Here is a 25965-nt window from a genome sequence, read left to right as displayed (position 1 = left end):
CAGGGAGGGGGCGGAATTGTGGTGGGGACTTTGGGGAAGGGGTTGGAATGGGGGCGGGAGGGGGCGGAGTTGGGACAGGGAATTTAGGGAAGGTTTGAAATGGGGGCAGGGCAGGGGTGGAGTCAGGGCGGGGCTGGGGGCAGAGGGGAGTTGAGCACCCACCGGCACCAGAAGAAGTCGACACCTATGTTTCTGGATGCCTTTCACTTCAAATCCCTTCCATTTTAAAAATGTTTCTAGGGTTTTTTTTTCCCTACAGTCACTAAAGATACTCAAAGTGGGGAAATCCCCAATTCTCTCAGTGTCTTTCCATTAACTTTAATGGCCCATCATTGTCTTTTCCTGTGTTGTACAATGAATCATTACCTGAGTTTGGTTTTGTGTAACATCTGGCTTGGAGATTGTCTCCCCCTGTCTGATCATTCACTGCCCTGCTATGAGGTGGAGTCAAAGTTTTGAGCACAGTTCTCTATATACACAAATACATAAATTCATAACGATTGCATATATATATATATATATATATATATATATATATATATATATATATATATATATATATATATATGTGATTATTTAGTCTAAAACATTACAAGCTTTCATAAAGGCCTTAATCAATAACACAGTATACAATCAGTTGATTCAATTGCCTATTCTTTGGGGTTCAAGCTCCCTGTTCTCCCTTTGCGGTGTCTGGGCCCTGATTGTCATCCCCGCCCGCCATGTGAGGTCTTGCAAGAGTGTCCCTGGAAGAGACTCTTATGACTGTCTTTTGCAGCTCCTGTGTCAGGAGAATTCTCTCAGGAGGATTCAGGGTTTTTGGAGCCCTTTTACCACATTTTAGCCCTTTTATACAGTGTAAAGTGGTTGGAGCAGAGGTCAGAATCTTACCCATAGGATATGATTCTGATCTCACTTGTAAATCAGCAATAGTTTCACTCCGTTGAAGTAAATGGAATTACACAGGTGTAAAACAGATATGAGATCAAAATCAGCCCCTTAAACAAAATGTTCTTAAAATCTACCATTTTTCCTCTCTCATTAACAATGTCCTCGTGAAATGGTAGAAAGCACAAAGGTAAGAGTTAAGCAGACCTTCCTATTTAAAATACCAAGAAAATGACACATGCCTGGACTTGAACAGCAGTTCCTCTCCCAAGTCTAGTACTTTAACCTAACTACTAACAGCCAGAATATGGTCCTTTAAGGCACTTTGCCCTCCCTTGTTAACAGGGCTGGGACTACAGAGACAACATTCCTTCTCTACAAGGAATCTTTCTGTGTAGAACGAATGCCTGTAAGCACAAATGCACTGACATAAATATGATGAAATAACTCAAGGATACGTAATTGTTTAAAAAAATAGAATGGGCAAACCTGCTATTACAGGGCAAACCTCCACCCAAGTCAAACAAACAACTTTGCTACGCTGACCATAGTTATACATGGGTATTGAACTGCTATGCATCCATCATTATGGCACTTTAAAGACTAACAGAAGATCCCGAACAATAAGAAAGTAGCAGTGAAAGACTATAAAAGGGTGGAAAAAACAACTCAAAAGAAGTCAGAAACATGAACTTAAAAAACCTAAATAAGAGAGAAACATGCAAGAAGGGTTGTTATAATGTTCATGCTTCAACCACATTCACCTATATTTCAGTCATGCAATTTGCTGTCATCTGCAGATGTGTATTGGCTTGACGGTCACTATTATTGCAAGCATTATTAATAAGTACAGATTTTATTTTTAGTAATAGGAACCTTGCTAAGATTATGTGTAAAGACTCCCTTTCCCATCACAATGACAGGATTCATCAACAATTTCTGCATAAAAGATGACTACAAAAGAGGTCTGCTAGCATTTTACCATGACCTCAAGAACTACTCTGGGAATACCTATCGGCTTTTGAAAGCTATAAATAGTAACATCTGTAGAGAAAAATAAGGGCCTGTCTTATAATTCCACTGGAGAACACAGGGATCTGAGCCACATTCTGTACTGAAGTCAATGTCTTAAGCCAGTGCAGAATTTGGCCCAGAAAAGTTCTGGGAGGTAGAGAGTGGGAAAATGATAGATACTTAGCAGAAAAAAAGTTTCCATCCTTCCTAAATAAGGAGTCTTTCTTGGCATATATACTTGGTGAAGCAGAAGGATGGGCAAGCATCCACGTGTGAGATACACTTTCAGTATAAAAAAAGAAGATCCTACATCTTTGCCTTCACACCAATATATATTTAGGCTTGCTAATTTCTACACTTCATAGGAAAGAATGATGAAAATACTGGCCTCTAATCTAAACCAAATATTTCAGGGAGTTCAGCTGAAACTTTAATAATCTGTGAACCAGTAGCCTACAGTAAAATACTGGAGAACTGGAACAATCAACAGTCTGTTACTGAAAGGAACACTTGCATTAAATAGAGGGTTAGAGATGACTATATTTAAGTTTCTATACACAGAGGGTGGTCTTTGAGAGCAAAGATTGATACTTTAATGGTTCAGTGTGCAGAGACCCTGTTGTGCCCACCTGCACTCTGTGTAATTTGTGGGGGAAGAAAATCTTGCCTTTGTTCCTCTTGGTCTCTTCTTATCCGTCACAACCATTAGGGAAAAAAAGAGAGCGAAGTTAAAAGGACTTATTAAATACTACGAGCCTGGGCTCAATACCTCACAACTCCTTTTAAAATCTGTGAGTTTTCTGAAGCTCAAAGGATCAGGTGTTGTGTGAATACTTCATTTTTCTGCACCGAATGAGCCAAATTTCAAACCAGAGTAATTAGCTATAACATTTCTGATCCAATCCTGTAGGGATTCTACTTCCATGGGTTTCACTCAGGCCCACATTTTCAAAAAAGGCCACTATTTTTATTTGCCCAACTTGAGATTAGTATATATCCAGACATTGTAGACACAGCTGCCAATTAATGCATTTCAATAGTCTAGCTAACCCCTATGTGTTTCCTAAATGTAAAAGGGCTAAGAGATATGGAGAGGATTACAGCAAATTTAGAAATACTCCAGGATTTATCTGAAGAAAGGTTTGAAAAATTTAAATAAAGTATTATTACAATACAAAATGACTTCAAAGAGGAAAAGAAAGAAAAAGAAGAAATTATATTGGGAACCCCAGGAGATCAGAGCTAATATGAGGAAGGAAGGGAGAGCAGGGCCTGGTTCCCCCACTAACTAGCCCTGGACTCAGCACATGGCCACAGTGGCCTGTCTCCTCTTCTGAGGGCATCACTTATGGAAGGAGATCTTGCCACCTCCTGGGGAGGGTGGAGAAAGAGATGGTCTAGGCTGCCCACAGACGCAGCCTATAGCCCTAATAATCCATTCGCCCTTCTCCCTCTGTCCCCATCCAAGGGGTTAACAGACTTCTCCTGCTGCCAGCTAATGTGAATCCTGTAGCTCCAGTTGCTGTAGTGCTGAAAGCTCAGGTTCAGACTCTACTGGTGATTCATAAGGTGGCGATTGTTAAGTTTCACATATTAGAATTTGTTTTTACCCTTTTCCTTTAAAAAAAAAACCTTATATACAAAAGAGCTATGTTAAAAGAAAGTTGTTTAGACTGCAGGGTCAAGCAGCTGAAAGTTAAAAAATGCCAGAATTTAGATTGTTTGTGCAATTTTAATTCTGTCTCTTTGTGTATAAGCATAATTAAACAATTTTTTGTTATGTGGTCACAAACTGTTTTTTCCACAGGACCCCTGTCTCATTCTGCACACAGTACAACTGTGTGCCACATCCCGTACTCTTTGCATGACCAATATTCCCCAGGCAATTTTGTGTGCACAAGTAATGCTGAATTGGGGGTCTGTTTCCCCCCATCCCCGCTACTGTACTGTTGATTGCCTTATATTAACTTCAGTAAAATACTGGTAACTAAAAATCATTTAAAAATGTATGAATAATTGTGAATGGGGTTCATTTTGAAAGGCTTCTGGCTCACACAGCTGCAAATTGTGTGACCTATCAAGGATTTGATAGGAAAAAGTTGCCATGGGAATTGTAACGCATTGTTCAGAGAGCTGACTTCAGCTTTCATTGTTGTACTCTGATTATAGCTTTTGTTTCACTGTAAAGTACAGTTATTAAATGCCAGTCTGGAACAAAGATGTATTTACATGCAAGGACTGAGTTCAAATGTATTCTATTTTTAGAGATGTCACTGCTCTAAGCTAGGAAAAGCTTTTCTTTATTACTACTTTGGACCACATTCAATATTTCAGTAGAAATGATTGTGTTTAGAGTGGAAGCAGATTATCATTAAAACTAATTAAACATCATTATTGGAAATTGTTATTGGTCACTGGTGTCTGGAGGCTTCCAAAAGCTTGGCTGTAATGTCTGAACTTATAAGCCTTCTGTATTAGAGAGAGACACTTGCATGTGATCAGAGTGTTCATTACTTAATTACTGGCTCCTCCTATTATATTCCTAAAAAATAAGAGCTCTTCGGTCATTGACATGGGAAAAAAATCAATTTTATTGTTAATGAAAATAATAGCAGAGAGACTATTGAAACTAGATGTATTCGTTTGGATTCCTGTACTATCTGATGTTTTAAAGTGTGTATAGTGTGTAGCCAGTATATTAATATGATATAAAATTAGAGTAGATTTCACAAAAGCTCATAATATGGGCACCCATCCTGCAATTGACTGCAATAGATTTTTTAGTACTAGGGGAGAGTAATTTTACAGTAAATGGTAAATTACTTTGTAAAATGGGATTATTAAATATTACTGGACTATGAAGTCAAAATAACTTGATTTTGACTATGTCAGTCCAGGATGAAAATGGGACAAATCACAGGGCTACCAAAAATGGGGAAAGACGTATGGTGGTCTGAGCATAATCCTGAGAGCCAAGAGCTCCTGCATTCTAACAGTGACTCTCATAAGGTCTGACTCAAAGCTCATTGAAGTCAATGGGAGTCTTTCCATTGACTGCAGTGGGCTTTGGATCAGACATGAATTGACTCTGTGATCTTGTCTCTCACCCTGGCTCCTGAAAATTCTCTGACTCAGTTCCCCATCTAGAAAATGAGGTTAATAATATTTACTGTAACTGTAACCATTGGTGACTTTATCATGTGTCTGTGGCCTGGAAATAAGAAGCATATTTTTACCACCACACATGTGTCACACCATTACTGCACATAGATGCTTCACCTGGTTGTCTTGAGGATGAATGGATGTTTATATCATGCAATACTTTAAAGATAAAAAGTGTTATATTAATGCTAAGTATTACAATTGGAATTTTCTGTCAAATACACTGTGAAAGAACCTGTGGTAGCATCTCAAACCATGTACTTATTTCCTAAATCTCTCCCTCCATATGAATTAATATGGTGAGGCAGGGAGATCCCCAGGAAACTAGCACTTTTTCAGTTTTTTAGATTGTAAAACTTTTGTACTGAGCATTGTCATTTACTATATATTTGAACAGTGTCATCATAATGGAGCCTCAACCTTGTTGAGGCCTTTAAGTGATCTGGCAACATAAATGTTAATTATAATATTGAGTGATGCCAACTCTCATGATTTTATCATGAGTCTTGTGATAGTATATGTTTTTCTTAAAGCCTTGGCTCCTGAAATCAGGTAATTATATGACCATCTCAGGTTTTATTTTAAAGAAGGAAAGTTTATAGTTATCATGGTTGCAGAGAAACCAAAAAAGTTACCAAAGCCCATAAACCAGAAGACAAATAAAAAGAACCTTAAATATCTGTAAAAGCTCATGATTTTAAGCCAATCTGATGATTTTGGGATACGACATGATTTTTGAACTCCTAAGGTTGGTAAAACTGACCACCTGAGCATTGTGATACCATCAGCCAGTACTAGTAATATGGCTGATGTGTCTTCACATGAATGGTCATCATGATTCCAATGTTAGTATCCAGGGACTTGTGTGTGTGTGTGTGTGTGCTGCAGCAGGAGACAAGTGGAGATTTTATTAATGAGAAGAAGTCTGTCCCCGGGATTCTCACTGTATTATGTATGCAGTGACTATTTATACTATAGCTGTTCATAGGAAAAATGACTAGAGGAAATTTACAATTTTTCTCAGAGCAGCCCATCATGGATCTATGGGACTGTCAAGGGGTTAGGGTAATGAACCACCATTTGACCACTTAAGATGTTGCACTTTGTAGAAATACCCAGTTATAGTCTTTCATTTGGGAGTTTTACTGTTAATGGTAAAAATAAGTTTTCCTTTGTAGGTACTAGATAAATAAGAACATAAGAATGGCCTACTGGGTCAGACCAAAGGTCCATTAAGCCCAGTATCCTGTCTTCCGACAGTGGTCAATGCCAAGTGCCCCAGAGGGAATGAACAGAACAGGTAATCATCAAGTGATCCATCCCCTGTTGCTCACTCCCAGCTTCTGGCAAACAGAGGCTTGGGACACCATTCCTGCCCATCCTGGCCAATAGCTATTGATGGACCTATCCTCCATGAATTTATCTAGTTCTTTTTTGAACCCTGTTATGGTCTTGGCCTTCACAACTATCCTCTGGCAAGGAGTTCCACAGGTTGACTGTGCGTTGTGTGAAGAAATACTTCCTTTTATTTGTTTTAAACCTGCTGCCTATTAATTTCATTTGGTGACCCCTAGTTCTTGTGTTATGAGAAGTAGTAAACAACACTTCCTTATCTACTTTCTCTACACCAGTCATGATCTTATAGACCTCAATCATATCTCCCCTTAGCCGTCTCTTTTCCAAGCTGAAAAGTCCCAGTGTTATTAATTTATCCTCATACAGAAGCTGTTCCATACCCCTAATCATTGTTGTTGCCCTTTTCTGAACCTTTTCCAATTTCAATATATCTTTTTTGAGATGGGGCGACCACATCTGCACACAGTATTCAAGATGTGGGCGTACCATGGATTTATATAGAGGCAACATATTTTCTGTCCTATTATCTATTCCTTTCTTAATTATTCCCAGCATTCTGTTCGCCTTTTTTGACTGCAGCTGCACATTGAGTGGATGTTTTCAGAGAACTATCCACAATGACTCCAAGATCTCTTTTTTGAGTTGTAGTAGCTAATTTAGACCCAATCATTTTATATGTATAGTTGGGATAATGCTTTCCAGGGTGCATTACTTTAAATTTATCAACATTACATTTCATCTGCCATTTTGCTGCCCAGTCACCCAGTTTTGAGATTTCCTTTTATAGCTCTTTGCAGTCTGTCTGGGTCTTAACTATCTTTAGTAATTTTGTATCATCTGCAAATTTTGCCACCTCACTGTTTACCCTTTTTTCCAGATTATTTATGAATATGTTGAACAGGACTGGTCCCAGAACAGACCCCTGAGGGACACCACTATTTACCTCTCTCCATTCTGAAAACTGATCATTTATACCTACCCTTTGTTTCCTATCTTTTAACCAGGTACCAATCCTTGAGAGCACCTTCCCCCTTATCCCGTGGCAGCTTACTTTGCATAAGAGCCTTTGGTGAGGGACCTTGTCAAAGGCTTTCTGAAAATCTAAATACACTATATCCACTGGCTCCCCCTTGTCCACATGCTTGTTGACCCCTCAATAGCCTCTAAATGACAGAAAACATCAACTATCAAATTATTGTGCATTAATATCTGTTATACAATACTTTACCATTTGAAAGCGTTTTCTGATTTGTAACATAACACAACAGTGTGACCCCACAGAGATGAGGGGCTAGGGAGACCAGATAGCAACTGTGAAAAATCAGGACAAAGGGAGGGGGGTAATAGGCACCTATATAAGACAAAGCCCCGAATATTGGGACTGTCCCTATAAAACCGGGACATATGATTACCCTAGGAGGGGCTGTAGTATGCTGTGATTCATAATGATGCAACTGACAGCAGTGGCCAGTCAGAGATGGCAGGCCTCATTAGGCTGTGTAGCATCCAAATCTGAGCTATGGCTTTACAAAGAATTTGCTTCCCAGCATGCAAAGCCCTTCCCTCATGCATCCTCGAGGTAAGGCCCTGTGCAGCTTTTTTTTCTCTAAACATCTACACATCCATTGAAGAGGAGTGTGTGTCACTTGTTCTCATGCAGAACTCCTTCCAGTTCCAGTAGAGAGGTGAAGCCCTGTGAAGACCGTGGGCCTCAAAACAGGCAAAGCGTTGCCCTCATCCAATACAGAAATGTGGCCCTGCCCAGCAAGTAGGTCCAGACTGTTGCCAACTGTCATGATTTTGCTTATGTGAGAATGTCAACTTTCATTTAACATAATCGATGCCCTGCCCGCGTGCCTGTAAAGAAAAGCTTGGAAAGGGGACCCTTAATCAGCTCGAAAACCTCCAGGCAAATAAAAAACAGCCCAGAATTTACTGTTTTTAGAATCTCAGGGTTTTGCGGCCAGTGCATTATTCAGGACACTTGCCTCGTGATTTTTGGACACTAGGCACTGCCCGCCCTCGGCAAACACGCCGCGGTATTACCACCACGCAGTCGCCTTAGCGCTGTGGTTCGACGCTCTGAGACTACAAGTCCCAGAATGCAGTGCTCCCCTTTCCTCTCAGTGGCGAGAGCTCAGCCGGATTGCCCTTCTAGAGACTACACGTCCCACGATGCTTTGCGGCCAATGGCCTGTCCCCTCCCGCCCTGCATTGACCAATACCTTTAGGAGAATTGCACGCCCCTGTGCTTCTAGGCGGCCTGATTGGAGGTGGAGGGGCATCGGCGCCTGCGCAGTGGTTGAGGTCCAGTTGCTCTCCCGTTGCTGTTGTTTGTGCGGGAAACGGATAAAGTTTCTTCATTTGAAGAAGAAGAAGAAAAAAAAAAAAAAAAGAAAAGTCAGTCGGTGACGCTGCGCTGCCTTGGGCCGCTGCGCTGTGCGCGGAGTGGGCGAGGCGGCGGCGGCTCTCAGAGGGGAGCCGCGCTGTGTGCTCTTCCCCCTTCCCCCTCCTCACTGGGGCTGCCTCTGGACCTGCCCTGGACTCCAGTGAGTAGCAGCCGCCCGGGAGGGGCCGGGCTTCCCCAGCAGACGCTCCCCGAGCGCGGGAAGGGGTGTGGGGCCCCCGTGCCCGGGGGTGGGGGGAGGGCCCGGCGGTGGGGCGGGCAGGAGGCAGTGGGAGATGAGGGTTATTTGCGGGGGCCTTTGCGGGTTTGGGGTTGGGGGGGCGCGGGGCAGAGGGGTGAGGGTGTCTTTGAGGGGCTGGTGCCGGGGTGGGAAGCTGAGGGGTATTTGGGGGGGCATGGAGCATTTCGGGGTGTAGTGGATGGGGGGGCAGAGGGGTATTTGGGGGTGTGGTGCGGGAGCAGGGGGTGAAAGGTATTTCTGGGTATGGTGCGTGGATGGGCAGAGCGGTCAGGGCTTGTAGTGTCTGGGTGGGAGCATTCGGGGATGAAGTATAGGGAGTATTTGAGGCTATGGTATGGGGGGCAGAGGGGTATTTCTAAGCACGGTAAGGAGGGGTTGAAAGAGGAGCAGAGTATGGGGGTGGGGCGGGGGCATTTTGGGATTAGTGAATGGGTGGGGGCATTTGGGGGTGAGGTGTGGGTCAGAGGGGTATTTGGGGGTGTGGTGTGGGGGCAGCGGGTGAAAGGTATTTCTGGGTATGGTGCATGGATGGGGCTGACGGTTGGGGTGTAGTGTCTGGGTGGGAGCATTTGGGGATGAGGTGTGGGGGGGTATTTGAGGGTATGATATGAGGGGCAGAGGGGTATTTCTGGGTGTGGTGAGAAGGGGGTTGAAAGAGGAGTAGAGTGTGGGTGGTGTGGAGACATCCAGGGTATGGCACACCTGTGTGTGTCTGGAGGGAGTTTATTTTCACTGCTGGGCAAAAATACCTTATTTTACTATTAAGTCTTTTGAAGAAAGGCTTTGTTTTCTAGTAGCTTTATGGTATGAGACATATTTCAGGCTCACTCTTAACAATCACTGCCTTGGTGAGGGTTTTCAAAGTGACTTTACCCTGGGGAAAACTTATGCATTTATGGTATAATTAACCTGGTAAGCATTTGAGACTCTGTAACACCCCCAGAGGTAAGAGGCTGATCTCATTTTTCTTTGCAACTTCTGTCTTCTGAGTGTGACACACACTCTGATGTTATCTGCTTTGAAGCACATGTTGGCTGGTCTGTGTGTGAGAGAGAGGTATGCATGCTGGGATCAACTCATGTAGCTTTTCAAAAATTTGCATATATGTATTACATTGACATTGAAATCTCAAACTGCAGTTTAAAGATAAGATGAAAATTGTGATTGACTCATTGAATTTCCAGATTGGTGTAGCTTTGAAGGGGTTGGCTTTCACATGGACCTGTCTTGCATTAGGAAAAAAACTTTTCTTTAGTATGTATCTGGTAGACTGGCAAGAGAATCCTGTGGTCATGACAGGATTGTAGATATGATTTTGTAACTTGATTGGAATCTGGGCTGATTATTTAGCTAAGCAAAATATCTTTGAATGGATGATGCATTTACCTGCCTGTTTGACTGTAGGTAAATTTACATCTGGCTGTAAGACTATAACTAATCTAATTTAATTTTATTTACAATTTAAGTTAACAAGCATATAGATTTCAATTTTGTTGGAATTTTACAATATAGTTAAGTAGTCAGAATAAGAAAGCATATATGGTAGCCTAAATAAACATAGTACAAAACTTTCCTAAAGGGCATGTAGTACCTGTTGACATTTCTGGAAAGAAAATGCTGTCCTATTCAAACTGCTTTTTTTTTTTTCTTTCAAGGCTCCATCTACAAGAGAACTAAACCATGAAAGTCAAACTGTTGTAAAAACATTGTGCTTCATCTTCATTGTCCAGACACACCATTTTAGTGTAAGCCATTTAAACAAATGCTGTTCAGTTCCAAGTGTGGATGAGGTTTTAGTAGTTATTGCATTTATTCGAATTTGATAACGGTATTGTGAAGACGGTTCAGTTGCTTATTCAAAAGTAAAGTTAAGGTAAAAGCACTAATTTTGGCAACTTCCCTTCATTTAGATTTTGTCCACGAGTAACTTTATCTCAAGAGCATAGTCACTTCCAAAGATATTAGTAAGCCATTATACTTGTATTGAAGTCAACTGCACCATATCTGTTTTGTCATTGGATTATTGAGTTCATTATATGAACTTTGTAGTCCTTTTTAATGAAGAGATAAGTTTCTATTCTTTCCCTTGTTCTACGCACTGCTAAATATGTATTTTATGCTGGAAGACAGCGCTATATTTGAACAGTTTTGACAACACAAGTGAAAGCAATAGCTTTGGACAATTAAGTCACAGTGTGAATCTGTTGGATTTGTCTACTTTCTTTTTATAGACTTAAGCTACACTTTACCACAGTGCAGCACAAAACTGTCTAACTGAGATGAAGCTTTGCTCTGTAACTTCCAGTTGTTGTACGATTAAAGGTAAAACTGGTCTTAGTTTATTTTACTGATTGTCATAAAAACTAAATTATTATAACACACTTAACTGTGAGCTTGTCTGCAATGTCTGAGATTTGAAAGCTAATTTTCATTTTAATTAAGGTAGGACCCATGTCTATACCTATTTTGTCCATCAGTTGATTTCTCCCCCTGCCTCCCCTCTTCCCCCCCACCGTCACCCCAACCAACGGGCTTTCAGTTAATTAGAAACTATATTCAACAGTCTGCAGAGATAGTATTAAGAGGCAAAAAGAAAAGGAGGACTTGTGGCACCTTAGAGACTAACAAATTTATTCGAGCATAAGCTTTCCTGAGCTAGAGCTCACAAGTACTTCTTTTCTTTTTACGGATACAGACTAACACAGCTGCTACTCTGAAACCTGTTGTTAAGAGTTAGATTAGAATTCTTCCTTTCAGTTATGCTGTGCGTTTTAAGTCTGTCATTAACTTCCAAAAAGTGAGTTAAAAGTAGTGGCAGGTAATTCACCTGTCCCTGTTAGTCCCTGCCAACTGTTATGGCTTTGAAACCAAAATCCCATTTTTGAAATGTTTCTTTTTCTTATTGATGAGAGAGAGAGATTCACACAGAGGCATAACTGGCAGTACAGGGGAGACTGTGAACTTGACAGTACCTTATATACTGTCATTTACACTAAGTAAACAAGCAGAAAAGAAAAACTATATTGAATTGGAAAAGACTAAGAAAAATTTATCTTCAATATAACAATAGTAGGATAAATAAAGGTTGGACAGGTGTGGTTTTAAAAAACTTGATAGTGTTTGTGTTAGCAGCAACTAGCTGTGTCAATAATTGGATGGGAGATTTCTCAGGCTACTGTGGTAAGTCGATCTACGCTACGCAATTCCAGCTACATGAATAACGTAGCTGGAGTCAACGTACCTTAGGTCGAGTTACTGTGGGGTCTACACCATGGGGGGTCGACGGGAGAGTTTCTCCTGTCGACTTACCTTACTCTTCTCATTGGGGGTAGAGTATAGGGGTTGACTCGAGAGCGATGGGCTGTTGATTTGGGGGGGGTCTTCAATAGACCTGCTAAATCGGCCGCCGGTGACTCGATCTCAGAGTGTCGATCTTGGCTGTAGTGTAGATGTAGCCTCAGAAACACTTATATGCTGCAGAAAATGATTCAATAGTTGTCGCTATTCCCTTTGAATCAGTACTGAACTAATTCCTCAGCATGGTGTTGGGGGGAACTATATTGTTGGAGGCTGCTTGGGCTAAAACTTAAAACAGTTTATGGTCCTTGTGTTGCTTTTGCTGCTGTTAATGATCTCTAAGACCCTTCATTATTAGTTTTTACCTTTTTTTATTTTTTTTTAAATGAAAATTTCCCAGATTTTTGAAAAAGCCAGTCTTTGGGTTTTTCTATTTTTTGTTTTGTTTTTTAAACGTGAATTTTGACTTTTTTGGGACCCAGAAATTTTCCACAGGGAAAGCGGACAGGGCTGAAGGGCTGGCGGAGTAAGGAGGAGGCACTGTCCTGCAAAATGGCCAGTACTCAAAAGGTGCAGTCTTCTGCTCCGTACCTGACTTTGGCCCTTCAGCGCAGTCCCATTCGCTTCCCTGGTACAGTGGGAGCAAGATGGGCAGGGAGCTGGGTCTTGGCAGCTGAGGTGGCCTGACTGCTGTAGGGAGCAGAAGGCTTCCTCAGCTGTCTCATAATGAGTACCTCCTCGCATCTGCTGTCCTTTTTCTGTTTTTACCAATTTTCTATTGTTTTTAATTTTTTTGAATAAAAGCTGATAAACTTCTAGAATTAAACCAGAAATGAAGGGCTTTAAAGATCATTTAACATTATTGTGCAAGTGTAGAATTTTTACCCAAGGTAATACCTCTATTTACCTAAAGTCACTCTGGTAGTTTTACTAGAAAAATGTATTCTTTGTTTAAGCTGGTATGTTCCTCTGTGCTATTACAGTTTGGTTGCTAACTTCATCCACCTCTAGGTATCTCCAAGGAAATCTTTTATCAGTCTAAATTTGTGAAGAATCTTGGGATATTTTAGAATAGACAGTGCTATGTAAATGAAAGACTTAGTGGCATGCAGGTATGTAGCAGTTGATTATAATATATATGGTGATACTGCACAGGATTAAATGTTTGAGATGGTGAAAAACTGCTACTTCCAATAGTAAAGGCTAATTGCGAAATTATAGGTGGTGTTCTATTAATTTTGTAGTAAAAATAAACTACTGATGTCCTCATTAGGCCATGGGGAAAATTGAGCCACACGTATGAAAAAAGGGCTGTCTTTTTATTCCCTGGCTTAATTATTAATTGTAAAAGGGAAAAGCGGGGGTGGGGCAGGAGAGGATATTCAAGTGCATTCTGTGACTTTTCTTAGTAGCTCTGACTGGATTACAAAAGGAAAGGAGGTTTAATCTCCAGAATAATAAACAAAGGGTGACTATACCACAGGATAAATATATAATAAGCCAACAGAACAATTTTTGTAGCTTTCTGGTAGTATAGGAAAAGTTTAGGGCACTGCCTATATGCATAAAAAGTCTCTGCTTTTAATAGAGAATAAAATGCTGGTTATAGTAGTGCCAAGCACGTCAAACATTCAAAATGTAGTGTGTTTCTGAAAACTCCATGACTGTCTCTAAATTGTTACTTCATATTTTTGGGGCCCAGTTTTGCAGAACTGATGGTGCACATAACAGCAAACAGTTTCTTCAGCAAGCCAGGAGCTTTGTGGAAGGAAAGTCAATAAATCTTACAGCAAGGAAACTTTTCAGCCTGGGGAAGTGTGCACTTTCTTTGATTCCAACAATCTGTCAAAATAATAGTTTGTCAGCGTTTGACTTTAACAGTAGCTTGTGATGAAAGACAGTGTCTTTTCTGTAAAACTGTTTGAATAATTAGCATAATATAAAAATACCTTTACAGTGCAGTTTGGAGCCCTACAAATCCTTGTTCTCATTTGTCTTATAGGTCTATGAGAACACACAGTATAATTAATTCACGATCCTTGATGCCAAAAAATATGGTAGCTCAGATATTTGCTGATTAGAATATAACTACTATTGTGCAAAATGGAGCAAATAGTTAAAATATCGTCACTAAGGTCCAAATTATGCTGGCAGTCTGAAAATAATTCATGCTTTGAGTTTTTTTTATAACTGAAGTATAATTAAACAGCTCTGGAAACGGATGGGTAGCGATCTTTTTCAAAAGTGAATGAGCTTAGATTAGACCTATAACAATTAAGTATCAGAATCCTAGCGTCTATAGTCAGACAAGCAGGGTTTTAAAATACTCATATTACAGTTAATTTTTAATCTTAATTTTTGCTTTGCTTTAATGTGTTTTCATTTTATTTCATATGTAAATTGGAGAGGTCAGAACTTTACTATTCAAATTCAGTTTTTCAAGTGAAAATCGGATTTGTGTACAGACATTGAAATGAATACATACAAGAGGTATGAGCAAGGCTCTATTTCTAATAAATTTTCATACTCTTTAGGGGATCTCTGAAATTATGGCTTTGAAGAACTATTTAAAATAACTTGCATATAGGTTTAAGGAACTCTTGATGTATGATGAAACCTAATTATTTGTGTAAACGTTTACGTATGAATTGATATTCTATTTTGCCAAAAAGACTTTCCTGTTAGTGCTAGGTAGAGCACCAGGATTTTGTTACTATGAGGGAAGGAAACTTGGTTCATTATCTTAACACTGAAGAGTACTTTTCCCTTTAAAGGACTTGCAGAAGCATCTAGAATGTGTAGGTGTTTCTCTAATGTTGGCGGAATTGCATTAAGTTTTATGACTGAAAGAATTACATGAGCCATTTAGCTTTGACCTGAAGTTGTCTGGATAGGGAGGTGTAGGCCTTGTGCACATTTATGGCCTTCAACAATTTAAACAGTTTCCAGGTTGGAACCTAAGCCTGTCTTTGCCTAGAAAAAATCTGAATAGTTTTAGGTATTACATGAAGCAGGTTGGTTCAGTGGTTTCGGAGTAAGCCTTGGACTTCGGAGACTGCCTCAGTTCCATGCTCTGCTGCAGACTTTCTGTGTGACTTTAGGCAAGATACTTAGTCTCTGTGCCTCAGTTCCCCATCTGTAAAAGGGGGATAGTAGTACCTCAAAGGGGTGTTGAGGATAAATACATTAAAGATTATAAGATCAGATAAGTACCTTAGATTGCAAGAAGCAGAGGAAGAGGGCAGGGGCCGGAGGAATCCATGAGGTCACAAAAACTGGGGCTTTGGGGACACACCATGCTAGGGAAATGGTACCACTAAGGCTGATAGGACAGCAAAGTGGGAAAGGGCAAACAAGGGGGCATGGACTGAAAATCTACAGTAGGAGGGAAGAAAATAAAGGCAAACTTGTTTAAAATATTTTGCTGGGTAGAACAGCAATTCTATTTTTAAAAAAATGATGTGCAGTTCCGTTGTGTGTATTTGTACTATCAAATATGCTCAGTTCATTAGAAAAGCATAATTTTTACTTCTGTTCAGTCCTGAAGACTTGGTCTTGTGGTTGCCTAGTTTTTGTATCTTGAATTTTGACCTCAGTGGTGCTATGCACATTCATTTTCTTTGAATTGTGCCTTGAGTTGACACCTGTGCAACCCTGAGTGACCTTAATGTGGTTGCACAGGTGCAAGTGATTAGAGCTTAGTAAACAAATCTGATGCATAGAAGGAATAGACTATAGCGCTCTCTCTGTTTGCTCTGCAGTTTTATAGGTCTTTTCAAAAAAGAGGAAAACACTAAAAACTGTCATTACTAACATTCAGATCTCAATACATAAGCAGCAGTCTGAGTAAGGTGGTGGTGATGATAAATGTATCCTTTTTTGCATTTGGGCTGCACTTTACATTTAGGGTATTAAAGCTCAGATTTTAGCTAGCAACTTTTTTACTAGCTCTGTTGGATTGATAGCCAAAAAACTTTGAAATAAAATGTGATCTGTTGAATCCCCTATATTTGAAAGACTGTAGGAAGGGAATCAGTGTTCTCCCCCAAGACAAAAATACATGTAAAGGCCAGTGTGTTTTAGAGGTGGGTGAAATAATTCTATACAGTACATAAAGTACTTTGGGATCTTTCTGGATGAAGTGAGCTATATAAATGTAAGATAATATTACTAATACTATAAACTAAATGTGTATAGTATACGCTTGCAGAGAATAGAGTTATCAAACTTTACAAACATGAGCTTCAATTGTTAAGACTCTGCCTCAGGTGTAAACTCTTGACTGAGCTGAAATATGCTATACATTCACATGTTAAATGTGGTTATTTTGAAGCACATGCTTTTTCTGGTGTGGTGTTTCGGACCAATGCAGTCTAAATTTCTATCTCCAAGAAAACATGATAGTAAAATACGTTAACTGTCTCAGACAAGTAACACAACGGAACCACTAACCCAGGAACGTATCCTTGCAACAAAGCCCGTTGCCAACTGTGTGTCCATATATCTATTCAGGGGACACCATCATAGGCCTAATCACATCAGCCACACTATCAGAGGCTCGTTCACCTGCACATCTACCAATGTGGTATATGCCATCATGTGCCAGCAATGCCCCTCTGCCATGTACATTGGTCAGACTGGACAGTCTCTACGTAAAAGAATAAATGGACACAAATCAGATGCCAGGAATGATCTCTCAGAAAACCTGGATTTGTGCTGGAAATGGCCCACCTGATGATCACTTTAGATAAGCTATTACCAGCTGGACAATGGGGTGGGAGGAGGTATTTTTTCATGTTCTCTGTGTGTATATATAAAGTCTGCTGCAGTTTCCACGGCATGCATCTGATGAAGTGAGCTGTAGCTCACAAAAGCTCATGCTCAAATAAATTGGTTAGTCTCTAAGATGCCACAAGTACTCCTTTTCTTTTTGCGAATACAGACTAACATGGCTGTTACTCTGAAACCTGTCATCTTAAGTGATCACTCTCCTTACAGGTTTCAGAGTAGCAGCCCTGTTAGTCTGTATTCGCAAAAAGAAAAGGAGTACTTGTGGCACTTTAGAGACTAACCAATTTATTTGAGCATAAGCTTTAGTGTGTATGATAACACCCATTTTTTCATCTTCTGTGTGTATATAAATCTCCTCACTGTATTTTCCACTGAATGAATCCGATGAAGTGAGCTATAGCTCACAAAAGCTTATGCTCAAATAAATTGGTTAGTCTCTAAGGTGCCACTAGTACTCCTTTTCTTTTTGTACTAACACAGTTACTAGTCATCAAGTCTGTTTTAAAAAATGAGCAGTCTTAAAATATTACACTTTAAAGAATACTGTCAATTATATTTAACTCTTGGAGGAGGATATATAATAAACTGAACTTTATTACAACAGTTGATTTGGCAGACTGTTTTTCTTACCCAGCATAAGTCAACCGTATTCCTTTGTGCACTGCTTTATGTACTAGCATCAAGAATTTCAAAAGAACTGTTTCATGGATGTTTGAACTATTGCTTCAGCAGTGCTCTCATTTCTTGGTACGTGAATTCTCATTTTGGCAGGGTCTAAAAAAAGTTACCTTAACTGCTCTTTAAGACTTTTCAAGCTAATTCAGCTTATACACAGTTAAGTCAGTTATGCAGTCAATATTATTTTCATACTGTGTAACGAACTCTGTACTTATGTCAATGCTTTCAGACTATAGGAGTTAATTATTTTTTGGGGATTTTTGTTTTCCACTATATGTCAAATGTTTCTCTTATTATGGGTGGCTCAGAGAAGGAAACTGACTTGTGAATTTAAGGGAGGTGAAAGAACAGGAGTGAAGTAATGGTATGAAAATTTGGTCATGGTTGAAGGGAGCTTGGATTCCTCATCTTCAGCATGTGCCAAAAAATGGATTGGTATGAGCCAATGTAACTATGGAGTGATCCAAATAGCATGAGGTAGGCCAGGCCTGATTATTACTTCTATGAACTTTATCACTATAGTACCTGAGGTGATAATAGCATGACTTCAAAAGCTAGTCAGAGCTAGGATGAGACCTATAATCTGTTGGAATAGATGGAGGTTCTGGTTCATGCTCTAATGCTAGGAAGCCCACTGTATTAGAACTCCCCTTTGGTTACAAGTATATATAAGTAGGGCTTTCTTAAATTCTTTATTTTTTTTAATAATTTTGTTTTTGAGTATTTCTTTTGTTTTATCCATTATTATTTACATAAATAAAATACCTAAGTCTGTATACAAATAAAAACTGAATAAATTCCAGTTTATCAATACCGTATTATTTTTTTCTTTAGAATTATGCATTAAGCATTCCATGTCTTGAGACACTCACCAACCCCTACCACAGTCATCTATCCCAAAATACCCTGGACACTGTGGACAGATCAGTTTCCCCCTTGAAATTTATCTAGTACTGCAGCTCCCAGATAATCCCCATTTCTTTGTCCCCACTTAGTGAGATAAATCCTATGGGGCACCATGGATCTTCCCAACCCCTGCTACTTTCTTCTCCAGTCCCCCCTCTCTGTGTTTCTAGGGACCCCACTCTAGGCACCTCTATCCTCCCTTATGTATTCCCCCCCTTTCCTTTTGAGCCTCAGCTCCCATAAACTCATGTTAACCCCAGAAACCTCTCTCCTACCCCCTTAAATATTCTCCATCAAGCTCCAGGCCCCTAGTAGTCCCAGGAACCCCAGCTTCCCCCACTAACCCTCTTCCCCCAGAGAGGTGAGAGGCCTGAGGGTTGGGATGTCTGGTCCTCGTCCCGGGTTTGGGAGACCCTGGGCGGGGAGGGGAGATTAAGAGAGAGCCTGCCCTTCACTTCCCCCACAGTGGCTGCTTTTGTCCCCCCAGGGCTGGGCCAGGTTCCCCACTTCCAGTTTTGCAATCTTGTGCACAGGGTTCTAGCACCACTCAGATCTGACCCAGCCATTCCTCAGTGTTGATGACAGCAGGTTGGCCAGGCCAAATTAGTCAGTTGTGCTGCGACCCCATGTGCCAGGTTGCAAAGCCTGGAGTGTGTAGCTTGGCCCAGCCCCATGGGATAGGAACTGCCACTGCAGGTTGAGTTTTTTGTTTCTTATTTTTTATTCTGTTTCATTATTTTTTGTTTCACATTTGTAAAGTATACAGGACTCTGTATATAAATTTATCAAACACCTATTCTAAGATCAGTATAGACAGGAGTGTTAGATTGCTATATTGTCAGTGCCAAGCTCCTGTATTCAAGTATCTTGTAATAGCATAAGGTGCTCTATTGATAACAAAAATATATAAATTCACTAGATAGATGAGATTTACCAGAAACTATAAACTGTTCAGCTCCAGTTTTAGAATGTGTTAAATTGTTTTGCTTTCAGACCCTATCTATATAGAAATTGCATTAAAGCTCAAATGTATATGAATTGAAAATGTATATATTTTATATAGGATCAAAGGTACTGTTGTATCGGACCAGTAGGCCTTTATTTTTCACTTTCCCAACTCTTCTCAGTACCTTGCAGTCTGTTTTTCACCCTCCTCTTTCTGCTCAGGTTGCTTTCAACAAAAGGCAAGAGTAATTCTCTCCTGCAATTCAGTTGTCTTGAGTGTCGTCACTTTCTCCTTTTCCTTGTGTTTTCAAGCAACAGTTCTTGGTTTTGTTTTGATGGTTCTCCTATCTGCCCACATTTTCATCAGCACCCTTTTGGAGCTCCACTTTCTAGAGTGGATAAAAATCATGACTAACATTTTTATTATCACTTAATTTTTTTTTTTTAAATTTAAATCAAATTTCTTATTTACATATTGTTAGTTCTTCACTTCCATTTTATGGTCTTAAATTTTCAAAGTTTTAAAGTTTCCTAATTGTTAATAAAATTTCTGATTTTATGTAGTTTTTTTTTGTTTTTGTCTTTTTTTTTTTACTAAGAAACTTCACTCTTAAAATGCTCATCTGTGCTGGAAAAGACAAGCCCAAAGGCCTCATTAATATCCCCTATTATGAGACTATGCAAACACAAAATTGAAAAGCAAGTAGCCTATGCTCTGTGCCTCCTTTGTAAAGAGCTTTGAGATCTACTAGTGAAAAGCGATGTCTAAAAGCTAGATTATATTATTATTTGTGGCCAATATCACCATCCACTCTACTGTACTTCCACAGGTCAAAAGCTGAAATGCTTCAACCATCAGGTTTTGCAGTTTGAAGTCAATGGGACTTACGCTCTAAGCACTCTTTAAAAATCCCACCCTTAGATGCTAAAAGCAGGCTGAAGAGCCTAATTACAGGCTCCAATTTTTGAAAACTTTGGCCTGTATTAAAAAATTGTTGTTGTAAATTACCGGAAGTTTAAATAACTTTTTATTGTTAAAACAAAATTGTTTCACTGTTTGAAGTGACACAGATTTTATGCCATTACGTGACAGGTTCTTAATAAAAATATACTGAGTCCCTGATGCTGCAAACACTTATTTAACTTTATACAATGGGACTATTTCTGTGAGGAAAGTTATGTATCTGTTTAAGTGTTTGCAGGATCAGGGCCTTAATTTTCAATATTTTGATTTTTGCATACAGCAGTTTTACAAAATTATGATGATCTACCGATAGTATTATGAAAAAAAGCTTTCATGTTTTAATATACTATGAATTTTAATTGAAAATTGCAATATCACCAGTTTTCAGATTAGTTTTACAAAGCCTTGACTGGATTTAAATCAATGAAGGCTTTTTTTAATCAAGGTATTTCAGTCATGGTTTAAATCTCTCAATTGTGCTTTGTTTCTTTTCCTTGTTCCCCTCCATTCTTTTCCTCTTTCTTCTTTTGTACTTCCCAGAATGATCTCATTCATTCCCTGCCACTGATTTTTATGACCTTTTCATTGATTCTCATATTTATCTATCCAACTCCAGTTCTCCACTTGCTCTAGTTCATCTTGAATGACATCACTAAACCAAATATAGTAACTTCACATGATGAAAAGTAAACTCCTGATCTTTCCTCGTAAAACTCTGTGCTCTTCCATCCACCTTTTCTGTCACTGCCAATATTACAGCATTTTGTCTTCCAGTCTAACTCATTCCTCTTTCTTTAACCACTACAGGGCTCCAAGATATCTTCAGAGTACTTCATTCCTTCTTCTGCACAGTGATTTCCAGGACATTAGTCTGTACTTACATGATCTTTGCAGCCAAGATGGATTGATAATGCAGCTGCTAAGCTCTCTGCTCTAACCAATGCTTTCTCTACTTTGAAAGCTCCCATAATTCCACATCATCACCTTCTTTTCCACCCTTTCTTATGCTCCACCAAAGTGTCCCCCTTTGTGCCCTGTTTATTTTTCACTTGCTGTTGACTCAGGTCTCTTCTTAAGCCTAGAATAGCCTCTTTGCTATTATATTTAAAGCTTCTTGCCTCTCCTCCACAAAACTTCCAAACCCTCCTTATTGTGAAGCATTTGAACTGAAGTCACACTCTAGTCTGTATGTGTAGTACCTAGTTTCACTTGTGCTGTTAGACTTTAAGCCTTTTATGGGTGAGAGTGGTATCTGTTTGCCACTTGTTTCCTATAGAGAGTGCTGCATCCATAAGTATCTACTGACAAACATTTCTAGAGTGTCTTATTGTAGCAGTAGGGCATTGGTTGTAACATGCACTTGGGTTTATGTACTGGGGCACAATCAAGTCTTTATCTTTGTTTTAATTATTGGCTTTTGTCTTAATAGACGTTGTCTTTTGTTTTAGCTGTTTGAAGAATGTTATGACAGTGAAAAGTTTTACATCATGGGAGGGCTTTTTCTGATTTAATGTGGAAGGGTGTTCCAAAGCCTTGGACATTTCTTTTGTTTGTACGTACCAGGGCTAAATTAGCATAAGTGAACCAGATATTCATAACTGCTTTGGCTGGCTCCAGAACAAGAGGCTATTGAGCTAACCTCAGCCTTCCCCACTTGTAGATGAGCTCTAGAAACTTGAAATGGATTGAGTGTAGAGGAGGAGCCAAATTAGGTCATGAAGCATCCCACTTATGAGAGAGGCCACTAATCCATGTATCAACTGTAGCCTCTTCCAGAAGTTCTTATTTAGGCCCGGATAGAATTACCATAGTCCAGCTGAAGGTAACGAATGGATATACAAGGGCCAGGTCATAAGAATGGCCATACTAGGTCAGACCAATGGTCCATCTAGCCCAGTATCCTGTCTTGCGATGGTGGCCAGTGCCAGTTGCTTTAGCAAGAATGAGTAGAACAGGGCAATTATTGAGAGATCCATCCCTTATTGCTTCTGGCAGTCAGAGGTTTGGGGATAACCGAAGGAAGGGGTTATGTCTCTGACCATCTTGGCTAATAGACATTGATGGACCTATCCTCCACAAACTTATATAATTTTTTGAATTATACTTTTGGCCTTCACAACATCCCCTGGCAAGGAGTTCCACAGGTTGACTTAGTGTTGGGTGAAGAAGTACTTCCTAGTGTTAGTTTTAAACCTGCTGTCTGTTAATTTCCTTGGGTGTCTCCTGATTCTTGTGTTATGTGATGGGGTAAATAACATTTCCCTATTCACTTTCTCCACACAATTCATGATTTTATAGATCTGTCATATCCTCCTTACTCGTCTCTTTTCTAAGATGAGCAGTCCAGCCATCCAGGCAGAGTGAATGGCATTTTCTTCCTAGTAGAGTGTATCCAGAATCAGTAACGAGTCCAGAGTGGTTTCAAGGTTGTGCAGAGTCTTAATTATTAGGGCAGATGACTTCAGTTGAGTGTGCAATGGTGGTGCTTCCTAGTTCTTGGTAGTGCATGCATCCTTTAACCAGCTAATATCACTTACATCTCGCCTAGCTTCAGTTTGAGCCAACTGTTTATCTGTTCTTCAATTTCAGGTATTCCCTGGGATCTAGGAGACTGTGCTATCTGTACTGAATGAAAATATGTAAAACAATGTATGGTTGCTGTAGTGTTGGTATTATAACATGTCTCATCTTGCAAGAAACTGTAGTTGTTGCAACACAAGAGTGAGTTCTATGGGATTTGAAAAAATCAATGATGCAGGTGAAGAGTAACAGCTATTTATGACTTTATAGAGCATATTGAAAAGGCAAGAGAATATTTAGTTTAACTTTGTTCTGATAGCTTCTGCCAGGACATACATATAAGTCAGCAGTATATGGGAGGGAGTGGGGGGAGAGTTAAGAATTTCAGCATAGGCTTTACCCCACAAGAAGGTCACTTAGTGCCATTTCTGGGTTATGACCTGGCTTCAAACTAGAGTGGATGCTTGGTATTGCTTGGTATTGGCAGGGGCTCCACACATCACTGGCAGCGCAGTGGAGCTGAGTGGCTTCTGCCTGCCACTGCCACCTTTTCAATAATCTTGCAGAAAAACAAAAGGATTGGGATGGGATGCTAGTGAGTGAGGTCAGCTGTGGGTTTTTGAGCTTGGATTTCTCATGTATTTCAAGGTGTTCATAAAATTCCTCTCTCAGAAAGTCATTGTCTGTTTTTGTTCGCATTGGGCAAAGATTCTCTTTTCACTGACTGTTCAGGGGACATAGACTCAGGAAATGGGAGGTGGCGGTAGAACAAATTTCTTTAATGTTACTAGTTCCCTCATTTGTCAAAATGGGCTGAATTTTAACAGTGTGTGTTCTCCAAGTTTCTTTCCATCTCGAGGATGTTTAACTCCAGGCTGAAGAGCTCCTGTCTGATTTGCTTGACCATCAGCAAAATAGGGGTTGCCACAGGTAGTAAAGTGGGAGAAGGGGAGCTATCTCCTTTGTTAGACACTCCCCATGGCTCATGAAGTGCCAGTTGAGCTCCTCCCAGAGGCTGGCAGGTAATCCGTCAATATAGTAGCCAGAAACTTTCCCCCTTCCCTGCAATGGAACAGGTGACCAACAGGGGAGCTGCTGAGCAGCTGCAGCAAGTAAGGGACAACAGCTGCTCTGAGCACTCTTGGCTTTCAAACTAGAGCTGCTCCTGGGGCTGCCAGGGAAATGGTGTGAGGCAGCTTGGGAGATGGCACTGCCTAGCTCCTGCCAGCAGTGATGAAGCTGGTTCAAACAACTGAGTTTAAAAATCACAGAGCAGGTTAAGTAAAACACTTTGAGTTTATAATGCAGTACAGTTATTTTGAACATAGTACTGTAGTTCCCCAGGGCCATAATTAAGAGCTTTGAAGACCACAGATTGGATATCACTGATGATGATGAATGATTAATTCACAAATTGTAAACTCTGCTTCTAGCCTTTTCTATTGTGAAGTTTTCCTTTTAACTTATGCTTTCTCTGTGTTAAATTGTTGTGCATGTAATAGCTTTAAAGATAGGGCACTTTCGGATTATGATTTTAATGTCTGCAAACATCTTTTATAGTAAGAACATCTTAGTCCTTGAAGTGAAGTATGTACATGAAAATTTCGGAGACTATTCACAAAATGAAAAGGAGTACTCGTGGCACCTTAGAGACTAACAAATTTATTTGAGCATAAGCTTTCGTGAGCTACAGCTCTGTAGCTCACGAAAGCTTATGCTCAAATAAATTTTAGTCTCTAAGGTGCCACGAGTCCTCCTTCTCTTTTTGCGGTTACAGACTAACACGGCTGCTACTCTGAAACTTGAGAGTATTTAGTACTTTTAATGTACATCAGGGGTCTCAAACTCAGTTTACCTTAGGGCCAGTGTCAGTCCTCAAATCCTGTCAGCAGGCCAATAATGTCACTCATGCTGCCCAGAACCAGCCCCGTCCCCACCTGCGTAAGGCTCTGGGAGCGAGTTTTGGTGGGGGAGGAGATCTGGGGTATGGGATTGGGGTGCAGGCTCTGGGAGGGAGTTTGGGTGCAGAAAGGGTGAGAGGTTGGGCTCTGGGAGGGAGTTTGGGTGGGGGAGGAGGTCTGGGGTGAAGTTTGGGTGCTGGGTGCAGGCTCTGGGCTGGGGCAGGGGAGCAGGAGGAGGGGGTGCTGGGTGCAGGCTCTGGGAGGGAGTTTGTGGGTGGGAGGGGGTATGTGGGAAAGGGGAGGCGGCAAGCTCTGGGAGGGAGTTTGGGAGTGGGAGGGGGTGTGTGGGGTGGGGGTGCAGGCTCTGGGAGGGGGTTGGAGGGCATGGCACCCACCTGGGACTCCAAGGTGGTGTGGGCCAGGGGGCCTCCATGTGCTGCTGCCCCCAGATACCATCTTTGCAGCTTCCCATTGGCTACAGGGCCGCTTGGGGTGGGGGCAGCATGTGGAGACACAGCCCCGCCCTGGGGCCGGCACACATGTGGAGCGAGCAGGCAGAAGCCACTCAGCTCCACTGCGCTGCCAGTGATGTGTGGAGCCCCTGGCCATTGTAAATCTCCTGGAGGGGGCGGGGGGAGTGCCCGGGGGCGGTAGGCAGGGCCAAGGGAAAGACCCGGTCCCAGAATTGCTGGAGCCCTACAGGCCACATTGGGAAGGTTTTCGGGCCGCAGATGGCCCGCGAACCAGGAGTTTGAGACTCCTGATTTACATCATGTTAATATTTTAAAATCCCTTTCAAATGCCAGTGCAACATTTTATAGAAAAGACTTCTGGTAGCAATGTACCTTCCGGTACTCTTATCAGCTACTTCTCAGGAAAAGGCTTTTGAGAGAGT

At 40.7% G+C, this 25965-nt stretch overlaps 1 protein-coding gene across 11 annotated transcripts in view; it reads left to right on the top strand.

The window, feature by feature from the left end:
* The first annotated feature begins 8718 nt into the window (after window positions 1-8718).
* The window catches only part of PLEKHA1 (pleckstrin homology domain containing A1), an 82485-nt gene continuing 65238 nt past the window's right edge, over window positions 8719-25965 (top strand). For 2 of the 11 annotated variants that reach the window (XM_073354165.1, XM_073354168.1), the window contains exons 1-2: window positions 8719-8969; window positions 10724-10813. The gene's annotated coding sequence lies outside the window, so the exon portion shown is untranslated. Of the gene's footprint in view, window positions 8970-10025; window positions 10125-10723; window positions 10814-11210; window positions 11391-25965 lie in introns of those variants that run through there. The other 9 variants (XM_073354164.1, XM_073354163.1, XM_073354159.1 and 6 more) reach the window with 8 other exon arrangements.

This window comes from Lepidochelys kempii, chromosome 7 (assembly GCF_965140265.1).
Source record: "Lepidochelys kempii isolate rLepKem1 chromosome 7, rLepKem1.hap2, whole genome shotgun sequence".
NCBI classification, from domain to species: Eukaryota; Metazoa; Chordata; order Testudines; family Cheloniidae; genus Lepidochelys; species Lepidochelys kempii.
The sequence above is the reverse complement of the archived record's forward strand: the minus strand, read 5'-3'. Positions and strand labels throughout refer to the sequence as shown.